The sequence below is a fragment of the Pieris brassicae genome, chromosome 2 (assembly GCF_905147105.1).
Source record: "Pieris brassicae chromosome 2, ilPieBrab1.1, whole genome shotgun sequence".
Lineage (NCBI taxonomy): Eukaryota > Metazoa > Arthropoda > Insecta > Lepidoptera > Pieridae > Pieris > Pieris brassicae.
This window is the reverse complement of record NC_059666.1, coordinates 15,959,629-15,978,324: the sequence shown is the minus strand read 5'-3', so window position 1 is coordinate 15,978,324 and position 18,696 is coordinate 15,959,629. Positions and strand designations below refer to the sequence as shown.

The following is an 18,696-nucleotide window of genomic DNA, read 5'->3' as shown; positions in this document are numbered from 1 at the left end:
CCAAAACATAGCTTTTATTTATTTATAAAGTGGTTTGTTTTAAAGATCACAATATTTTTTATTAAATGAATTATTTACGATTATTTTTCAAATAATCAGGTTTATTGAAAAAAAGTAATTATAAAATTAGTGGATGACCACTACTGTACTCTCACTATTATACTATCGGTTTATCATACTAAAAATTGTTACGTATACATACTCGTATTTCATGGTATCATTATAATTGCTGTGTATCGTGACATACAAGCTCATCGAAAATGCTCTGTGCTACAGAGTACTACGGACAGCTACGGACCTCTACGATAGTAGTAATCACAATATAGGGGTATCAAGCGCCTCTTGTTTTGTATAGCATAATTATATATGGTTTGTCTTTGTCCACTTCACATTAAAAATATCCAAATGCCGGTCTTTTGTTAAAATAGCTTTTACACATTAAGAAAAACACTTTTTGAACGGATTAAAGCTATGTATTATTATTAAAACTTATAGTTATTTACATAATTCTAAATTTCAATTTTTTACGACGTTTCGCGTACTTTTCAGTGTGCGTGGTCACTGTAAGTGTCGAATTTTGTTTAAATTTTTCCAGTCCATACTGTTGCACATAGTATTGTCTTTTGTTAAGATAGCTTTTACACATTAAGAAAAACACTTTTTGGTCACGGTGACCACGCACACTGAAAAGTACGCGAAACGTCGGAAAAAATTGAAATTTAGAATTATGTCAATAACTATAAGTTTTAATAATAATACATAGCTTTAATCCGTTCAAAAAGTGTTTTTCTTGAGTCGTATTATATTTATTTTACTAAAAACCGCATTCAAGAATAGTTTAACAAACGAATTATAAAATAAACGAAAACCATAAGTATGTCTAAAGCATACAGAACAAGAAATATAAAACATTTTATTACAGACCAACAGATTTGATGAAGAAAAAATTGCTGAAATGCTATCTAGTATACTAAATGTACCTTAATTCGACGTTTTACTTAAACGCATAAAACGCAAGTTAAATTGCAGCGTAATAGCGTTGTTCGATTAGTTGATTAAAATTTAATTAAAGTTTGAGATGGAAATTAACTGAGAAATTGCAAGTATTTGCGTGTGAATTCTTGAATGATTGTTAAGGAATTTATTGACGTTAAGCCACATTTCACATATCCTGGAGAATAGAATCCAATACGCTCCAAAAAAAGAGTATATTATTAATTCAGTAAGTTGATTTTGGTTTGTAAATTTATTCAAATTAAGAATTCTATGACCAAAGACCAAAGTACATAGATTTGTGTATATGTTAAAGTTTAGTAAACATTTACACTTCAGTTCAGTGCACGAAAGTAATATTATGACATTCCAACTTTGACTATAAGTGAAATGTTATGTGTTTTCATCAGTGAAAAATAAGATCTAAATTAGATTAACAATGAAACATAAAAAAGAATATTGCAAAAACAGTTGCTCTAACTCATAATTGTCTTTATTCATAACACGTGTAAAGATTAGAATTGCATTTATTCCGGGTGTGAGTAGTTTTATGTAGATAGCAATAAACTCGCTAGGAACAGATTCGTGGAAAACGTGGACTGGTGCCAAGAGGGCGCAAATGTGACTCAAAATCTGTCATTGTGTGCCGAAAGTAATACCATCGCTTGCCAAATCCTTACTTTTTATACTTTTAATACAAAGTAAACGACGATTTTTGATATCTACCTGTGTTGAAATATATTGTTTAGGACGTTTTAGCGTAGGTCTTGTATGGAAAAAGTCTAAGTGTAAATTAAACACTCGCAACTTTTTATATGACGATTGGTATTTCATCTAATAGTCTGATTTATCACAAAAAGTAAAAAAAAAATTAAATTAATTTTAGTCTGAAACTACTTAAGACATTAAGTAACCCATTGTGTATATACCCGTTCGTAAATACTCCCAAGAAACTCATCACTGCTTAAGCAGTTAAAAACACTCTAAGTTTCGTAAGTCGTTTATTTATTCAAACGTAATTTTAACTGGGATAAAACCCTTAATAGATAATGTATGCACTCCGTCTCAAACTTGTGACAAGCCCTGCGGGACTCAGCTTGATAAAGTTTTTGCGGTTTTTATCAATTTCAAGTACGTGTTCATTTAAAACTGTGCTTAATTTTCACAACAGATATTTTGCTTTTCAGAAGCTTCGTTTATTCGAGTTTACTGTATCTATAACTAGCTGATTCAGTAAAGGTTTTTTTGAAATAAATGTTTTGTTAATTAATAACTTTTAAAAGCATAAATAATTGATAATTCATTGTATCTTTTTATATCATTGCTATAATTCAAAAACTTTAGAAGTAATTATTTAGTTACGTATCGAAGTAAAACATATTATGGACGTAGACATAACTTGTATTACTAACTAAACACATACACAGAAACTCACATACTAAATAACAATAAAAAAATATGCAGATAAAAGAAGGAATAAGAATCATTTGAAGCGTGTACTGTGTGTGTGTATTGTGGTTGTAACTGGCCCTGGCTCAGCATTATGCCGTGGAGCAGACGTGTTCCATAGCATAATGCTGAGCCAGGGTAAGTAAATAAGTCTGAGATTATTTGTGTTTAAAAGTATATAGTAAATTTAAAAAAAAAGAATAATTATCACTTGGGTTTAACTTTCTTCACATTTTACTTTAAAAAATTACTAATTTTCCGAGATTTAATCTTCACGATTTACGCCTGATTATTATCTATCTCCAACCAAACGACTTATATTTCAAATCTGGGATTTTTATGTAAGCTAAAGTTAATCTAGCGAAAATTAGTAAGTAAAGAAAAGTGCATTACCGAAAATAACTTCGATCGAAGTGTAATTTAGTATGAATTTATTGAGGTTAATAGACTGTGGGTGATCAGCATTAGTTACGCCATTACTGACGGCTCACTGAGTGTGCGATACGGCGACGATTACGAAGTTTTTATATATCTGGACGATGGCTTAAAACTACTAAAGAGTGTATGTGTATGCATGTATTTATTTTAAATACAAAGATCACACCTTTTTTCCAAAAGTAGCTGAGACTATAAATTTATGTAATAAAATTACACCTGCCCCTCCGACCTCTCTCGTTCTGTTCAATCCCATAATATTCAACATACGCCCTCGATTATGGCTGATTTTGAGGAATATTTGGATTCCACTTTTTTCACTGAAAATATATGAAAATGAGTTTGTAAATATTGACGATATGAATATGTCAAAGTTAGATTACTGTACTAACTATTAATCCTAAGAAGTTGACAGCATAGGTTGCTATATCAACTATTGATATGATACTAACGGGAGCCCAATTGGTGTGACTTAATAGGTTCCAAACGGTTTGCTAGGCCAAAATTATAAATAACTTAATTTATTCAGTACGACTGATTTAGAAGTATCCCCCTAATATCATTTTTTATCCTAAATACAAACTGTCAATATAGCTATACCTAATACATTATTCTACATCTATAATACTCCTTTATTTTAGAGCGCCTTCCACTATAACATAACCAAAGTTCCTTGTGTTGTTACCTCGAACATTCCATGTTGAAACTGAATAAGCGGAGTTGAACAATCCCTGAATCTTCTAAACACGAGTTGATGTTTTAATTAATTATTAGCAGCCACATGTCTTGAAACTTCCCGATAATAGTTCTTGAATACTCGTGCGAGCCTAATTTCGGGTAATTTGTTTAAGCCTCACGGGCAACAAGAGTTTGTGCTAGCGGCATATTATCCTGTAACTTTTAATGTAATCAATATTATAATATAAAACCAAAACTAAATTAGTACTAACTCAACAACTATTTCTATCGCGTTCAAATAAGGTTTTTAAAACTGGTTAATTAATATTAATAAATGTTTCATAAAATCAACTAAAATCGTAGCAAAATATTATCTAATCCAGAACTAGACTTGTCAACACGTGACCACATATATTAATTTTTGGGTTGCCAAACAACCCAATTCGAAGTTTTCAGTGAGGGTATTATATATGTCTGGGCCTGGGTATCCGGAAGCTATATCCAGGATGCTCCCTTCCCTCGGTGAAATAATATGCGGTGGCTGTCGCGTGTCAGTATAATACAAAAAGGAATCCAATTATCGATAAGACTAAAACTAGCACTTACCATCAACGGTGGCGTATCTCACTCCAAACACTGGATCCTTCAATGATGAATCAAAAAAAAATACACCGGGACACTACCTACATCTCCGGTTCGTGTGTCAAAGTCAAATCGACAATTGTCATCCTTCTTTGATTGACACCGATTTAGCGCGAACAATATATATAATACCCTCACTGAAAACAACCCAAATAATTATTAATACATTAATATAAACTAATATTAACTATAAATTTTGTTACGAATATTGTTGTTGTTTATGAAAACCAATCAATGGAAGATCAACTATCACACGTCCGTTTTCTCCCAGCAACCGAATGGAAAAGAAATCAGGTGAGGAGGTAGTCAGCACGACAATGTCCCGTTCCATCAAAGTGACATCAGCCAGCTAATATCCTCTAAGAAGTTATTACTGCCAACCCGCATCATGTCTATAGCAAAGGCTTTTAGTTATTACATATAAAGTATAGAAAAAAATGTGTCCCTCAATCCTAAAAAAAACTTTTATCCTAAAATTTGGATCTATAACAATTCCTACACGCCTCTGTGGCCTGGTTAAAGCGGTTTGCTGGCAACGTTTTTGTTGGCTGTTGCTGGCAAACTTTTAGCAACTTCATGCTTCGCCTCGAATTTAATATATAAATTTTTTGTTCACTCTTCCGAAGGCAATTTTAGTTTGACTTTGTCCGTGTTAAGATATATTTAATATTGCCAATCATGTCATATTTAGTACGAAAAAATATTGTTTTCACTGAATTCTTCATATTATGTTTTCGTACCGGTCCGTATCACGTGGATACGCATTTCAAGGAATTTACTAAATAAACATAGCACCACTTCTATAGTTTTAAATGTGACTTATAAATTGTCAAATTTGTTTTCTTTACATATAAAAACGATGAGAGAAAGGATATTGTATCTTTTTTATCTCGGACATATCAGCATTAGCTGATGTCATTTCTTTTGTGCAAAATAGAATGTAGTAGTAAAAAGCATGTTTTATAAGATGTATTGTAGTATAGCACGTTTTCAGAATCAAATATCCCGATGCAATCTTGATCGTCACAGAAGTTGGTGTTATTGGCGTGAGCGTGCCAAGATCGGCCTAAGCGCTATCTCGAGACCACAGCACCTCGCTAGGCTTAGGGTTGCCAGTTATAACACGGAGGCCCTATATTGAATTTTTCTAGAAAACGGAGGTTGAATGTACAAATAAAACGTTTATTTTTATGATACTTATGATAACCCAAATTTTGTTAACATAGCTTTTGCACAATAATATAACACTTTTTAAATGCATTGAAAATAGAGGATGATAATGATAATGACTGTAAAATAGAGGACACCGTGAGTCATTTCTTCAAAAACTCGTCATCTTTTAGTCGATATCAACTCCGGGAAAATAAATACAGATAATACAACTTTCTCTACAGCTGTGATACTTTTGACATTCAAGACCTTTTGTCTTCAGTCACCGTGACCACGCATGCTGTAAAGCACGCGAAACGTCGGAAAATTTTGTATTTAAAATTATGTAAATAATAATAATACATAGCTTCAATCCGTTTAAAAAGTGTTTTCTTAAAGTAAGGTAATCAATATTGAAATTGTGAAACGAGATATATAAAAATACTATTAGACATCAGAAGCGGATTTAATTTAAAACAAAAGAACACTCACGAAATTTTAATTTACACAAAAAATTTGAACATGTAGGTACTTTTAAAATTTACTGAGGGTAACACGTCCGTTGTGCACGAAGTCTCGAAACAAAAGTGAGTCAACGAATTTTTTTTGATTGGCGTTTTATCGCGCGGCTAGCGCAGGGCGTCTCCTGTGAGAATCAAACCTCGAATTGGGCCGTTGCGGGGTGGTCAATCGCCTGAAGGGCAGGACGGAAGCTCACTGGAGTGAGCGAATTACGAAGTAAAGGTCCTCGCCTTACCCGGTGAAGGCGGTTTTTTACCCTAATCTGTTTGTGGTGAGTCAACGCTGGTTTTGCTTCGCCTGACATAAGTTTTTCCTCCAAGATGGCGTCAGTCTGCTAACAATACTCTTTTGTTTTATTTTAATCAAATAGATACTTAAACATAAACTAAGTTCATACTGGTGACTCATCTTATTGACAATGTACTAACTATAGTTGGACTGACTGTTGCAAAACAGCAGTTTTGTAGCAGTAGCAGAACTGAAATCAATTCAAAAAAAATCTCTTAGGGATATAAATTCAACTTGGAAATACTAATTTTACTTGATTATTTACCATGTCAACTGTCTGGTTAAAATTTTATGAGATGTACTTTAAAATAATCTTGTGACATTTCGAGGGTGATTTAAAGAAATTAATGTCTTTTTATTCATATATCTGACAGCCCTATTCTCGAACCGAGCCCGTCCGAATTATTCAAACCGGATTATCCGCCCGAATGGTTCCTATATTGATTCCCAGAAATATTGTCTTGAGTTCATTTGGACTGTGCATCATGAATGGTACACTCAGATTGTAAAAATTAAACCATGAAATTGTCTACTTAATTCTACTTACTACTAAGAACTAAGAACATTTATGACTAATTTATTCTTGTACACTACATTTTTATAGAGCACCGTTAATAATACCAAGTCTTTGTCAACTGCCATCAAGCAACTTTGGGAGGTCTGGTGAGAAACCCCGAAAAGCCACCAGATCAAGCGTCTCAAGTGGAAATGGATTGGCTATATACTCTGAAGCAGTGTTAGCCTTGATTGGTACCCTGAAGGAAAGATATATATATATATATATATTATTCAATAAAAACATCTTAACGACGTGTTTTAATCAACCAGTAATTGAACTTAGTCTTATATTATTATTTTATATAAATATTTTCACTGTACCACAACCTGCATGTGCCAAAAGATTTCCCCTTTTCATACTAAGTGCTAAGGCCGATTTAAGATCAACAAACAGTTTCTTGGCTGAATGTGCTTCTCCGTTCCATTAGAATCTTCATCGAGCATGAATAATTCCTACTAGATCACGCCTAAGGGCCAAATACAGCTCAAATGCACAATTTGCAATTCCTACTGCGTTAGTCTTATACATTAGACTTTTGATTTAAGGATAAATTAGGTACGTAGTCTACGTATGTAATATTGAAATTGTAAGTAAAAATAGGTACACAAAGTATTTACTGATCAAGCCGTCACAAAGATTTACAGGTATCTTCTTTTAAATTGCTTCCGATTTGAAAATAGAATATTAAAACACTAACTAATCGGAATATTTTAATATAATAAATATATTTAAGTCATATAATTGTAGTGAATAGTGGAGAAAATACTGTAACTTTTTTATAGTTCTTTAATAACACAAATGTGGACAATGGCAGCACTCGAAATATACAGTTGATGGCCAAAAGGAAGAATTAGAAACAAATTAGAAATAATTTTAGACTTAAGTAGTGATATGATTAGCTAAATCGCTTTACATATCACACTAAACTCCACTTGCCAAGAACATAAAGACCAATTTAAATACAATTTAAAGTAGCGAAAGACGTGTTCGAATCAAAAGTCTGGTTAGGGGCGGTTTGGCAAGTTTAGCTATAAATCACGGGCCTCGAGTGGTACCGAAGATAGCTAGGCAGTTGGCAAGCTCCCCGTTTGTACGAAGCCGAAACAATGCGCTACAAGTTACTGATCACTGGTAAATCTGCACTTATTTGAAGATTTTGGACGTGCGCCACATCGGTAATATTGGAAAAGTGAAAATGTAGTAACTTTTCGGATTAGCTTATAACATATTAAATGCGAAAATAACCCTCATATTTGTAAGTTAAAGAATCTATAAACTTGATATTTTCATATTAATGAAATCAAGTAAAGTAATATAATATAGTATACTAATCTTCTCTACCTAAATAATTGTTAATGGGAGGTAAACTCGGCTACACTCCACGTGCAAGCCACGCCCGACAGTATTATATATGTAATATGTTTATTAAATTTATAAAAAATACATTAAAAACAAATATAATATATTTTAATTCTGACAATCATCCATATTGATGTAGGTCCTAATCCATTTCATTATATTTAATTGATAGAATCACTTCTCATTCGACCACTATAGTTTTCCTAAAATGAGAACAACAACACAAACTTATCTTAGATAAAGAATATATTCAGCCCGCAATGAAACATGGACACGCAAACCACGTTTGAAATTCTTAAAGGACAGGACGCAATATAAGATATATTTCATAGGTCAATAAATGTCGGCTCAGAATTCCAGTTTGTAACATCCCAGGTGTGTCGCTCAGCTGATATCGTCTGTGAGAAATGATTCCTACGTGTTTGTGTACAACTCAGTGGTATTGGCAGAAATAGACTTCTATTCCTTAACTAAACTAGCGTTCATTTTCGGAATTATTTATTTCTCGCAAGTTGGGCTCTATAGGCAATTGTGGACAATGTATGTTTCTTCAGGAAATATCAATAAAATTATATCAATTCGGCATTAAACTTTAATTACAGTATTAGGTATGCTAAATGATGATCTTTTTTTTCTTTTTTTAGAACAGGTGGCAAACGGGCAGGAGACTCATTGATGTTAAGTGATACGCATGAATCCTCACAATGCCAGAGGACCTTTTAATAATTGGTACGCTCTTTCTTTGAAGGACCCTAAGTCGAATTGGTTCGGAAATACTTAATCGGGTTCCAGATACTGGTGCCACAAAAAAATCAAATGTCAAAAGCATTTATTCATAAGGTGTGTTACCTGTATGAACGTCAAAAACAGAAATGTATATAAAATTCTTCTAATTTTAGTTTTACTTCCAGTTCTCAAATCAAGGGCATAGAACGGAAGAGAAGAACTGGCAATAAACTCTCCGCCACTCTTTTTAATCGTTCACAACGTTTGTAAGGAGCTGCAGCCATTACACCACGATCCATATGACATCTTAAGTAATTAATAATAATAAAGTAACTCCCTTCAATAACGCTCAGATGTGGAATAACGATGAAACTCAGCTGCAGGCATTATTCCGAACATTTCCTCGGAACACTCTCCATGGTAAAAGCGAGAAATGCAGAGAGACCTACTCTACGCAACTATGTAAAATATCTTAGTGTGCATTTTACATATAAGTTTTGCGCCGCTATATTTTAAGACGTTAACAGCAAAGGCGGTGAAACAATTACACTTAAGGTATGCATAATAAAAAGTACTTTTCCAATTAAGCTAAAAGCCAAGACTGAATAAGACGCAGAAGTTCATTTAGATCAGTCTCAGAATGTAGCGTCTGGCATTAAAGTTAGCTAATAGCAAGTAGATAGGGCACTGTGAATTGAATACGTCCCAGCCAATCTCCACGAGATGCAATGTACTGGCCCAAGTGAAAGTATTATATAAAGAATAATTCTTCCCGTAGCAAACATTATATAAAAACGAATATAAAAGACGATTTAGCACCTATGCTCTGCTGTGTGTGGGCGTAGAACTAAATGCAATATGAGTCCCAAATCCACGTTCAAATAGTAAATAAACCATATGTGTGGAAAATCATGCGTTTGAATTCAATCACATATAAAATTTAAAAAAATGCGCGAAATATGTGCAAATGGGACTGGTATGGATACTGCCATTAGCGTATAAATATTATTATTCGTAATTAATTACAAATAAAAACGTATTTGTTAAGTAGAACAGTAAAACGCTATTACGTATGTATTAAACCGCTTCAAATGTAAAGAACGGCAAGTATTGGAACAAGATTGTAAATACGACACTGATAATATTCTTTTTTACCGTTTCTCTCTCTATCTATTCAAGAAAATGATAATGCGTATATTTAACGTTATAAACGGAGAATTCATTAGTTAAAACTTAATAAAACTTATCCACAAATTATAGAGTTTACGAATAGATGTGAATATTCATTTATTATAAATAGCTTAATAGATTTCGACGTCCGCGATAAAACAAGCTTAACAGCGGTAATTACCGTATTAAAAGTTATTTAAATAATTTAGTAAGTATTATTATAATTTTAACATCTCTTATTCATTATTTAATCAATAATACGCTAACTTTATCAATATATATTTCAGTAAGTACTGAGTTTCTATAAAGCAAATTTAAAATTCGAATTATATCGACCCTAATTCGTAATTGTATTAGATTTTTTTATTTTCTCGTTATGTACGACCACCACCAAAAATGGAATCAATAAAATTATACAAATCAACAGTCAAAGTTGTCAGACACAGATTGGAGTCGGGTCGAGTAGGGTTGACGTTGACAATTTGTGGACAGTAATTTTAACCCTTAACTAGAAATGTATAAAAGACAATAAATAGAAGATAAGTGATTTTTTAGCTATTGTTATTAAACGAATTTTTGTAACAACTATCTATGACATGTGGAGTTTGACTACATTAACAAAATTTACATCTAAATGACACCCTACACCAGATTTAGCCTTATTATAACGTGGTGTAAAGTCAGTGTGTTGTTAACATGGCTACCTTACTTATAAATGAAGACAACGTTACTATGGTAACCACCGAGGTTCTCATTTTAATACACGTTTTATAATAAAGCCGAGAGGCATTGTGAACTATGCAAAATTTTCCTTGAAATAACAATCCAATGGTACGAAGATGGGCCGTGGCCGATACGCTTTAGATAATCAAGATGGTCCAACGCTACGCTTTACCACTAGGTTTAAAACTGATCCTGATGTGTCATCAAGTATATATCATATAGATAAAATATTCCGATAAATTAATAATATACATACTATAAATATAATTATTTATTCACTTTCATAAAACGTCACAAAAACTGATTTCCCATAATATTGAAGCGTGAAAAAACTTCAAGATTAAATTTTAAGCTCCCGATATGGAAATATTCCCGAAGCGACGCGACGCTTGATACGGTTCAAAAATTTTACAACCAATTTCGAATCCAATCTTCGTACGCTCGTAACTTAAAATTCATAATACAAACTACTTTTAATCCCAAGAATTATTTATGATAAAATATGTGCGACTCCATAAAAAATTCAATAGTAAAATTGTCTGTAAAAAATATTTTACGCTTTACATCACTATAATTATTTAATTTAACACACTCGTGACAACTCAAAATTACTATGCATATTATCTATGTATACAATGTTGTGCCATATTTATGTAGTGATTACTAGTTTAATAATGCCTTAATTGGTATGAATTAATTATCTACAATTTTGAACTGTGACTGAACTAAACAGATTTTGATATACATAGTTTGTATAAACTTCTTAAGGAAAAAATATAAAAGCTATAAATAGAGAAAAAACAAAGTACCAGGAGCTCATAGCTACGCAGAGCATTCGAATGAGTGGGTGATTGAGACACGTAGACGTAAGCACCGGCGCCGCATTTCTTTATTACGAGTGATGCGTGGGGCGCCGACGTGGCGACAGCAGGTGACGTCACCTGTTAATTGTTTCCCATTGGACCCTAGTTGAGCCTATGTGTGATTAAATTAATTGGGTTTTGATTAATGATGTCTTCATACGATCCTGTTAACCGTTTACAAACGCACTTATTAAGAATAAGATGGCCTAAACAGAATATTAATAAAATGAATTTACTGGTCCAGTTACGACTGATATTATAATTACCATAGAATCATAATGAACATATACAGAACATGATCCAACATATAATTATTCCTAAGAAATAATTGTATCTTTCACTACAATATACTCGTATAAAAACGCACAAGAATGAATATATATTTATATGTACCATTAACAATCTCAGCATTAAAAAGGCCTGTCTAAAATGACGGAAACGAGGTTTTCATTCTATAAAAAATGTTGCTGCAATAAAATTGAACATATTACACTGAATACTATGTTCAATCCTGATAACGTTCGACAGACGGACAATACAGTGACTTATCTATTGTATATTGACCATGCATTATTGCATCTCGCTGACAAATTATGACATGTTTTATTTATTAAATGTCTAAACAACCCGTTTTGACAAGAATATTTTTATTTAATTCTATATCTGTATTCATTAATTAACTTATACATGAACATACATGATGAACATAAGTCTGTAACTTTTACAACGAAACAGTACTAATAAAACAAAATAAGAACATGCCATGCCTTGTTGGTGGACTTCATACAAATGTAAAACGGCCTTAACAATTGTAGTTTGCATAAAATGTGGTACATCTGGTGTTTAGATACCTTAGCCATACAAAACAATTATAGTAGCTACAGCAGTTTGAATGCCATTCAAAAAAGCGCGGTAAATACTTTTAAGAATATTAATTAAATATCAAAACCATCTTTGTCTATCAAATTCGTGACGTGTGTCCACCCTCGCTATAGATCACGGCTGACCAACTAACGATGGAGGCAGTGGTTTGTTTCCACACAAAGCCACGATTTATCGAGCTGTACAGTAATTGATAGGGTTTACGCCGTAACAGAATGCTGGCACACTTGTTCCGGATGCCCGTAAATCCTTTACAGGCTTTTTCATTTCATTGCTACTTTATTTATAGCTGCAAATTAGTTAATTGGCCTGTATTGTGTACGCTTTATCGCATTGCACTGTATAAGATTATACTCGGTGCGGGACTCAAAAGCATATTTCGTTTATTGTAAATTATAACATGAATCATGTGCAGCAATCCTGTATGACATTGCTTGGTATTACTGCATTTTTTACTTTAAATATATAGATTATATAGACAAGTATACGACGTCTTGTGTCTTCAATTGTAAGGCTTTTTGTGATTAGTTGTAACATTTATGTTATTAATAAAAAACATCTTTAATATTTATTGAGGTACTACTGATCACTATCCCACGTGGTCAAATTATGTTATACATAATATGCTTATGAATTGATTACTTAGTATCAATTATGTTACAGACATTTTGAATATAGACACAAATATACTCATAATATGCCATTGAGGTAAGATCAATTTTGATCTTAAGTATTAATTTTCATCTGAACACCAATCTCCCGTCTTCAGATTTTTTAAAGCGACAATTAAGTTATGTGGCGGTTGTTGTATACTGACCTTATTGGTTTAAAATATGAGCTTATAACTAACACAAAATTAGGGAAAGAGAAGTTGCGACGCTTAAAAAACCAACTTAGCTTATCTAAGGGTTCATAAATCTAAATGACACTTATGTAATTGAACATTATCGGAAACAAGAATGTTAAAATGCAATTTATAAGTGTGGCAAAAACAAAAGGGCTCAATATTTGCTTCAATTGTATGATGGTTGTTTACAATTGGTTTACGCATCTAATTATTACCTAAAATATTTATACGTAACATAACTAATGTTAGGTTACATAACTCCACGATGGACATTTTTCTTTCTGTCTACATACTTCCTAAATACAAATCCTACATGTGAGCGTGTCTACTTAAATACATCCTATATATAGATAAACATTTTATCGTCTTGTTATACAAAAACGAATTGCACTACAACCCTTGGTCTTGGCCCCAGATTTATTATCTTCTTTTGTGTTATGATCGCACGCAGGAACCGCAAGGACAACACAGCTATAGTCGTCGTAGCTTATATTAAAATTCACCCGTCAAAGGCAATGAAAACTAATATAATGAAAATGCATGATACAACAATATTGGTAATTAAGCGAGACAGACGGGAGGGGGCCACAAATCATAGTGACGTCACGGGATTAATTACAAGCCTCGCAGATGACATTTAGACATAGCCATGTGCATGTCTCATCGTTAATTACGACGAATAATTAGATTTTGAATTTTGTATACGACAGAGATATCCGACTGTGTCAAGAGAGAATCGAGAGATGCATTAATTACAGCCAGGGAAAAGCACTATTTACCGAAAGTCGGTACAACCTTTGCCACACCAACCACATACTACCTTCTCAACAGCCGCTTGTGTGTATCGAAACAATAAGTCTGAGTGAGTTAGAATTCGTATTTTAAAATTAAGAACCAGGGAGTACTGTCCTATTCTGATTCCTCAAGAAGGTTTAGGTGTGTTATTAATTATGCTGTATCATAATACAAATATCATTGAAGAAATCACAAGAAAGATACTTTGGTAAAATACACGAAATCAACGCGGGCGGAAGCTGGTTTAAAATAATAAATAATAATTAACAAAGTTTTGAGAATAACTTCGTAGTTTGAAAGCCCAATGGTCAAATTTTTGTTCAGTCGAGAGGTTATGGTATGAATTTTCACATAAATTGACTGAACGAAATTTGATCCTTACTAATTACTGACCGCTTAGTTCACGTGGGAACTAAACTGTCTCGTTTATTCGATGTCATGGTTATCAATAGGCAATAATTGCTCATGGTACCTGATTTTATTTTATATGTTATCGTAATCCGGTTTTGTCTTTTACCTATGTATTTTTACTTTCTGTCAATATATTTTGATGTCTTGGTATTATTTCTGTTGACTTTAGTTGTGTTTACTCTCACTTTTTATAAAAAATATACTTATCTCTAAAGCTCTTTACGGACACTTCTGCAATTATAACTTATATTTGTATTTATTATTATTATATATTATATAATAGTAGTAGTATTATATAGTATTTATTATTGTATTTCTATATATCTGTGATGTGTCTGTTTTGTTTCCTTCTTGAAAAATAAATATTCTAATAATAATTAACGTTCGTATTAAACCTTTTGGACCTTCCATATAAGTTTTATATTATATACGTCACATTATAAAACACACGTCAAAGAAGTTCCAAAACCAATAAATAAGAAAGTTAGAGTACACATTCAGTAAATTTAAATAGTCTCGAACTGGAATCAAATGAGGCATAAGCCAAGAGAAAGTTCAGTTTTGTTTGAAAGAGTAAAGTTTCCGAGGTACCGATAAAAGAACTTACTCGATAACCTGAAGACAGAATACTGTAGTAGGTTTTTAGTATACTTTGAAACAGATGTGGTCTCTTACTTAACGACAAAAGCAATAAAGACGCTAAAAACTCGGAGAGGAATATAAGCCTAAGTGCCTAAGTGCTCGTTTTGTACTGATATTATTATTTAGGCGACGTCAGTTTTTGATAAATTTCTTAAGGTTACCAATGGGAACGGACTAAGACGCGATTGGGTGATTTTTGGACGGCAGACACAACCTTCTTTGATTACTGGATCTACAATTGTTTTACATATATATACTCGTACTTTGTACCTTCTCGTAGTGATTCCAACCTCAATTATAAGTTTTTCTTCCGCGCGATCCCAAGATTGCGATATGGATATTGAGAGAACAACATGAACAATGTTATTAAGTACGAGCGCAGATATTGTTAAGTTGGTCATACTTCTATTGATCATCTATATATAAATGAATAACTCTTAATAATAATAACAATAATCGTTTATTTTCCAAGATAGTGCTACAGTAGTTAGATCGATCAATTACAAATGTCCGCACAATCAGCCATATATAAATAGGCATGTAAATGTTATATAAATTTTTACAATGTATTTTACAAGAACATAAAATAATGTCAAGTTTAAGTTTTAGTTGTTGTCTTATATCTTCGTTTGTCTCGCTAAAACTCGAGAATCGCTGGACCGATTTGACTAATTATGATCTTGAAATATATATGGAAGTTCAGGGATGTTCTAAACGGTGTGAAAGATAAATAATAAGTATAGAAAAATGTCCAAAAACGTCAATCGAATTCCAATAAAAACTGTAGCTGGAAAATATTTGATTGAGAAATACAAAATTGTCACTTGGATGTCAGATATTTATACATGCCTGCAGAAATTTGTGTATCATAGTAGTAGTCTTTGGTCTCTTTTTAAAATTTTGAATTAAGTTTCGACACAAATATATGTGGATTATACGAAGTTCACCGGTTCACCTAGTATATAATAGTAACATATTAATTGCCATTTATTTTACATTGGTAATAAAGTTTACTATGTATAATCAAATTTTTCAGCCACAAATGCCTTTCTAACAATATACTCGATTTTCTTATTGCGGAGAGAAATTCGCCGTTAATGAAAAATACGCACGCCCCGGAATTTCACATCGATCCAAACAGACGCATCTACTGCCCCACCTGACTTTATTGTACTTTGTTACACCGAAAAGAATAAAGGAAAGAAGTAACACGGTCATTTTGAATGTGAAAAACGATTTATAATGCTTTTACGCACTTTTTGTTCATCGTAAAGTATGCAAGTATCAAATAACACTAGCTTATTAAAACAAAAATATGTTATTTCTAAGATGCTTTTGCTTATGCTTATGCTTTGGACAGCAAGACTTGAAAAAATTGTGTCAAGTAAACATACGTCGGGAAATTTTTTAAATGTTGATACTTTTATTTGATATTATTTCCGTTACTTCGTAAGCTTTATAATAATACTTTTATTAAAGACGGCGAAAGTAGGACACTTTTGGATAAAAACTGATTATTATACATATGAATAGGTGTGGTTTATAGCGTATTTAGTTTAACACAGTACGACACTTACAGTATTCAATTTCATAATAATATTGGTAGCCAAATCAATATTTTGCTAAGCGGAACAATTTTATTTCTTCGCGCACACTTACAACACAGTGTAACATGCGCCCCACTTAACCTTAACATGCCAATGGCGTCGCGGTATATTGGAACAATTTATGTGAGGACCTTTGCAATTTAGAAGAGCACTCAAATTGAAGGTATGGAGGTTGACACCTCTCCCTCGTTACCTGAATACAGATGAATGGTTACGACGGAGTCTATCGCCTATTGTCGTGAGTGAAGCTTGTCAGTGGGTGGATGATACGCAGTTGAAGCGAATGAGGTTAAGATAATTTATATTAAAATAGACGTAATTTCACATTAAAAATTTACAGAAATTGAGTATTATACACAACATTCTATGGTGTATACTTTAATATATATGTATACTAAAATCGAGACATCGTTAAAATGTTATGAAATATTATCGAAAACTAAACCTTAAAGCCTAAAAATGCAACACAATTGATTGATATATCATAAACGAAATATGATAACGTAAATAATTGCTGAGTACTGAAAATGTAAATGGTAAAATTTACAATCGTCTTTCCCTTTTGTGGCAACTTGCTAATTCAGTGCTTTTTAGAGAAAGGTTCCGCGTCGAATCCTAGCGAAGCACTTACTATTTCTGACTGGAAGGTTTATCATCTACTCAATAGACAAAAACAATGTCAGCTAATTAATAAGTGTTTTTTTAACTTTACAACAATGTAATTTTTAATTTCAAAGTCCTGGACAGGCAGACTACATTCAAAAATGGCTGCATTCTTGTACCCATTTGCTTTTTTGAAGGGCACATTGGGGTATAAGTCACTGGAACTACGAAGAGAGCAATCGGCAGTCTACTTTGCACTGAATGTTTTGAGGGGTGGAAAAGACTGTATCTGCCTTAAAAGTATTTTAGATTTTTTTCATGTTCTGCTGAGTGGAGCTCAGAACTAGATATGTGACAGGTTTGGTAAGACTAAGAAATGTAAGTTGTTTTTATTTTTAAGTAGAAAAAATTGTTAGTAACTACTAAACAAAAACAAAAAAGCATAGTTGTACAACTATCTATGTTTTTTTGTTGGGCATGCAACGGACGGTGATTTCTGAGATTGAGGTAGTTAATGTGTTTAGGAATTTAGGTGTTTAACATTGTAAATTTTGTGTAATTATTAATTTAAGTTTTATTTTTAAAGCATTTGTGTTTTAGCTTTTGAAAACTATCTCAAACAAGGTTCATCATACATTTTGCTAAAAAAATCTTATATACTGATAATATCTCCTGTCGCCTATTTTTTTAAGTTAATATTCGGATTTAAATTAGTACATTTTTTTTAAACAGGTCAGTATTAGTTCCTTCCAGTATAAAGTTATTTTATAAACATATTTTAAGACACCTATTGTTTTACTTTACTTTAAAACTCATATGTCTTTAACATTTGAAACGAACCTCCATACTTACATCATTAAATAACGTGGCAATCCAATTATACAAAAGATATTTGGTTAGTTTAAATATAACGTTACACAAATACCTCGGAGACAAAGGTATTGTGAGCTTGGAGCGAGCTTTTACAACTGCATTCAATCATTTCGACTCCAATTTCGTCTGACGGATGGTCTAAGATAGGAGAGCAAGCTACTACAACTGACCCGTACGGGGTCTGCGGCTTTATCAAATACACACGTAACAGATACACACAGTAATATTAATGAAAGGCATGTTTTGCTCGATATTTTTATCTCATTTTCTTAATAATCAATATATAAAAAACGAAACTTCTTAAACGGAAACAACCAACTTATTTCCGGAGAATATTTATTATTTCAATATACATTTATTTACCCAACTCAACTAGCGTCTGCTTACCTAGTCAACGCTCGTCATGACTTGATTTTTTTTAAAGAATAGGGGGCAGAATGCTCCTCTGATGTTAAGTGATACACATAGACACTGTCAATG

The 18,696-nt window shown here is 32.5% G+C and overlaps 1 long non-coding RNA gene across 1 annotated transcript; it reads left to right on the top strand.

Annotated features, from left to right (window-relative positions):
* The first annotated feature begins 1,072 nt into the window (after positions 1-1,072).
* LOC123720198 lies at positions 1,073-5,069 on the top strand. Its single transcript, XR_006756044.1, has 2 exons — positions 1,073-1,222; positions 4,469-5,069. It is a non-coding gene; the product is annotated as an uncharacterized LOC123720198 (long non-coding RNA).
* Positions 5,070-18,696: the final 13,627 nt, after the last annotated feature.